Consider the following 4991-nt stretch of genomic DNA (forward strand, 5'->3'; position numbering starts at 1 on the left):
ACCCTTTCCAACCTGATAAATGTTTTTCCATCTTTGCACCTTAAGGTAGTTCTGGTATGTCTTGAAAAGCTTTTGTACGCTATTAATTATCTGTTTTAATTGAGTGGTTGCAGTAGCCCTGATTGGATCTGGCTCTGCTTGAAGATCTCAACTTGGCGGCTGTTTTAATTAGACTAGGCGCTATAGAAGGTTCCCAGCACTCTTGGTGAAACGGCGCACCTACCCAACCCCACGGCCAGTCCTGCTAGGCCCTTGCGTGTGCAGTCTTCCCTGTAAATGAGGGACCACAGCCTTTCTCTGCACTCTATTCCAGCCAATGTGTCCTACCGCACCCATGCAGGCTTAGCCAGATATCTCTTGGGAAAGGGCTCCCCAAGGCCACTTTTTTTCCTCTCCATTTCCAATTCAATAACCTCCTCACTAGGAGGGGGGCAGGGGCAATGCCTCTGGCTACTGCTGGCCTTACCTAAGGGAGCAAGAACCTTAATCCATTAACTTGATGGGTTTTTCTCTTTATAGTTAATAAAAACTTAAGCAATGGGCTCATACACTGATAATCAATTCTTTTCTGTGCTGCTGTAGCTAACTTATCTGATGAGAGTTTTCATGTGTCTTGAAGGTTTCGCATTTTTCTATTGCCAGTATGAGTCTTGAATGGAAAAACTGCAATGCTAAGCTCTTTACGTTATTTGCCTGTCTTTAATGTTTGAGTGATTACCTAACTCTGGTCAGATCTAGCCCACAGCCTTGGTTAAACGTATTAATTTTTGACTAAAATGGTTTGACTCTGATAGTTTAAATTCTAAACTGAGTCTTTCAACTTTGGGGCTTCTAGTCGGATCCCTGCAACGAACTCTCAAAGGATGAGACTCTAAATTTGTTAAAGTAACAGCTGTTTGAGTCAATTCAAATTATACAAAGTGTATTAAAATGTAGTAAATGATGTCAGATCTATGTTGTATTCATGTTTTTGCTTTTCAGCTAGAGTAGTCTTATAAAAATGAGCTTAACTTCTGTGTATACAAGCCTTTATGTTGTTAACGAAAGTAAGCCAATACAGATTGGTTCAGAAAACTGGGTTAATGCAAACGCCCTCTGGTTCACTTGCTCAGTTTTACATGTCTTTGATATGCTTTAAACTTGTTTCTCTTAAGGATAAAGATCTTTTCAAAGTTGTAAATATGCACTAGTGACTGTGTTTGCTGCTCAAGTGGTGTTATCCTCATGTTACTTAAAAGCATGGAAATATAATTTTGACTTTTTTTAATTTAATGAATATAAATTTCCTAAGTACGGCTTATGGATTACAATGGCTTCCCCCCCCCCCATAACATCCCTCCCACCCGCAACCCTCCCCTTTCCCACTCCCTCAGCTGTGGCATTGCTTGTGTATACAAAGGCTGTTAATTTTTGTGCATTGATTTTATATCCTGCCACTTTGCCAAACTCCTCTATGAGTTCCAATAGTCTCTTAGTAGAGTTCTTTGGATCCTCTAAGTACAGAATCATATCGTCTGCAAAGAGGAATAGTTTGACTTCTTCCTTCTCAATTTGTATTCCTTTAATTTCTTTTTCTTGTCTGATGGCTCTGGCTAAAACTTCCAGAACTATGTTAAATAGCAGTGGTGAGAGTGAGCATCCCTGTCTGGTGCCAGATCTCAGTGGAAATGCTTCCAACTTTTCCCCATTCAATAGGATGCTGGCTGTGGGTTTTTCATAAATTGCTTTGATTATATTGAGGAATGTTCCTTCTATACCCAATTTGCTTAGAGTTTTCATCATGAAAAGGTGTTGAATTTTATTGAATGCTTTCTCTGCCTCAATTGAGATAATCATATGGTTTTTCTTTTGCAGTCTGTTAATGTGGTGAATCACATTGATTGATTTGCGAATGTTGAACCATCCCTGCATACCAGGGATGAATCCCACTTGGTCTGGGTGGATGATTTTCCTGATGTGTTGTTGTACTCTATTGGCCAGAATTTTATTGAGGATTTTTGCGTCTATGTTCATCAGGGATATTGGTCTGTAATTTTCTTTCAGTGCTGCATCTTTCTCTGGTTTGGGGATTAAGGTGATGCTGGCTTCATAGAAAGAATTTGGGAGGATTCCCTCTTTTTCAATTGTTCTGACTAGTTTGAGAAGAATTAGAGTCAGTTCTTCTTTAAATGTCTGGTAGAATTCAGCAGTGAATCCATCTGGTCCTGGGCTTTTCTTTGTTGGGAGGGCCTTTATTACTGTTTCAATTTCTGTTTCAGTTATGGGTCTATTTAGGTTTTCTATGTCTTCATGGTTCAATTTAGGTAGATTGCATCTGTCCAGGAATCTATCCATTTCTGATAGATTTTCCTGTTTGCTGGCATACAAGTCCTTGTAGTAGTTTCTGATGATTCTTTTTATTTCTGTGGTGTCTGTTGTTACATTCCCTTTTTCATCTCTGATTTTATTGATTTGGGTCTTTTCTCTTCTTTTTTTAGTTAGTTGGGCCAATGGGGTGTCAATTTTGTTTATTTTTTCAAAAAACCAGCTTCTCGCTTGGCTGATTTTTTGTAATTTTTTTTTTGGATTCAATCCTGTTGATTTCTTCTCTGATTTTAATTATTTCTCTTCTCCTACTAGATTTGGGTTTGGTTTGCTGCAGTGTTTCTAGGTCCTTGAGATGCGCTGAAAGCTCATTTATTTGGTACCTTTCCAATTTCTTGATATAGGCACCTATTGCTATAAATTTGCCTCTCAGTACTGCTTTTACTGTATCCCATAAGTTTTGATATGTTGTGTTGTTATCCTCATTTACTTCCAGAAAGTTTTTGATTTCTCTTGATTTCTTGAATGACCCAGTGTTCATTCAGGAGCATGTTGTTCAGTCTCCATGTGTTTGCATACTTTCTGGGATTTCCTGAGTTGCTAATTTCCAGCTTCATTCCACTGTGGTCTGAGAAGCTGCATGGTATGATTCTAATTCTTTTGAATTTGCTGAGACTTGCTTTATGGCCTAGTATGTGATCAATCCTAGAGAAGGTTCCATGCACTGCTGAGAAGAATGTGAAGTCTTTAGATGTAGGATTGAAAGTTCTGTAGATATCTGTTAGATCCATTTGGGCAATAGTGTCGATTAAATCCTCTGTTTCCTTGTTGATCTTCTGTCTGGATGATTTGTCTATTTCTGAGAGTGGAGTATTGAAGTCCCCCAGTACTATTGTATTGGAATCTAAATCTCCCTTTAAGTCCCTTAACATATCTTTTAAATAGACCGGTGCCCTGTAATTAGGTGCATATACATTTATAATAGTTACATCTTCCTGTTGAATTGAACCCTTTATCATTATATAGTGTCCCTCTTTGTCTCTCTTAACAGTTTTTGTATTAAAGTTTATTTTGTCTGATATGAATATGGCTACACCTGTTTTTTTTTTTTTGTTTGTTTCTGTTGGCATGGAATATCTTTTTCCAACCTTTCACTTTCAGTCTGCATGCCTCTTTGTTAGAGAGATGTGTTTCTTGTAGGCAACAAATAGTTGGGTTGTGTTCCTTGAGCCAATCAGCCAATCTGTGTCTTTTAACTGAAAAGTTAAGACCATTAATGTTTAATGTGACTATTGATACATAGTGACTTTGCCCTGCCGTTTTCCCGGAGATATTTTCTAGTATATGCTTTGAGCTTCCCATGCTCTTTTACTGGTAGGTGTTCTTCCTTTCCCTTCTTTCATATTGATGGCCGTGTTTCTGTGTTTCTGAGTGTAGCACATCTTTAAGTATCTTTTGCAGGGCCGGACGAGTGGCCACAAAGTCTTTCAATTTCTGTTTGCTATGAAAGGTCTTTATTTCACCTTCATTCACAAATGAGAGCTTTGCAGGATATAATATTCTGGGCTGGCAATTTTTCTCTCTTAGGACCTGTACTATGTCTTGCCATTCCCTCCTAGCCTGTAGTGTTTCTGATGAGAAGTCTGCTGTGAGTCTGATTGGAGATCCTCTGAGAGTAATCTGACGTTTCTCTCTTGCACATTTTAGGATCTTTTCTTTATGTTTCACTGTGGTAAGTTTAATTACCACGTTTTGTGGTGAGGATCTCTTTTGGTCATGTTTATTGGGGGTTCTATGAGCTTCCTGTACTAGAATGTCTCTGTCCTTCTCCAAACCTGGAAAGTTCTCTGCTAGTATCTCACTAAAAAGGCCTTCTAATCCTTTCTCTTTCTCCATGCCTTCAGGAACTCCTAGAACTCGAATGTTGGTTTAATAGTATCCTGTAGATTCCCAACAATATTTTTTAGATTTCTAATTTCCTCTTCTTTTCTTTGGTTTGACTGTATGTTTTCCTGTGTTCTGTCTTCTAATTCCGATATTCTCTCTTCTGCTTCACCCATTCTGTTTTTAAGGCTCTCTAATGTGTTTGTCATTTGATCTATTGAGCTCTTCATTTCATTTTGATTTCTCTTCACTATCACACTTTCTTGTTCTACTAGTTTCTGAGTTTCATTTTGATTCTTCCTTAAAATTTCATTTTCATGAGAGAGATTTTCAATCCTGTCCAATAAGGATTTCTGTTGTTCAAGGATTTGCTTTTGAAAACTTCTAAATGTTCTTATCATAAATTTTTTGAAATCCGTATCTTGCATTTCTTCTATCTCATCATCTTCATAATCTTGGCTTGGGGTGTTTTATTTGGAGGCATCATAGTGTCATCATTGATCTTGTTCTCTCGATTTCTGTGTTTGTTGCTTGGCCTAGTTAATTCTTCTTTTGTCACTGTGCATTTGTTTTTTTTTTAATTATTTTTTTTTTATTATACTATATCTGCATTAAGTGGACTGCCTGCTGTTGGAGGAGCCTTGGAGGCTTGAGATGGGTGTGACCTGAGAGCTCTGGTTGGTTACGGGTGTGCAAAGGTGACACCCTCAGGTTATGCGTGGTAAATCTCTCTCTCTCTCTTTATTTATTTATTATTTTATTCAGGAGGTAAGTAATACCGCACCGCACAGCTATGCAGAATT

The sequence above is a fragment of the Oryctolagus cuniculus genome, chromosome 7, assembly GCF_964237555.1.
Source record: "Oryctolagus cuniculus chromosome 7, mOryCun1.1, whole genome shotgun sequence".
Lineage (NCBI taxonomy): Eukaryota > Metazoa > Chordata > Mammalia > Lagomorpha > Leporidae > Oryctolagus > Oryctolagus cuniculus.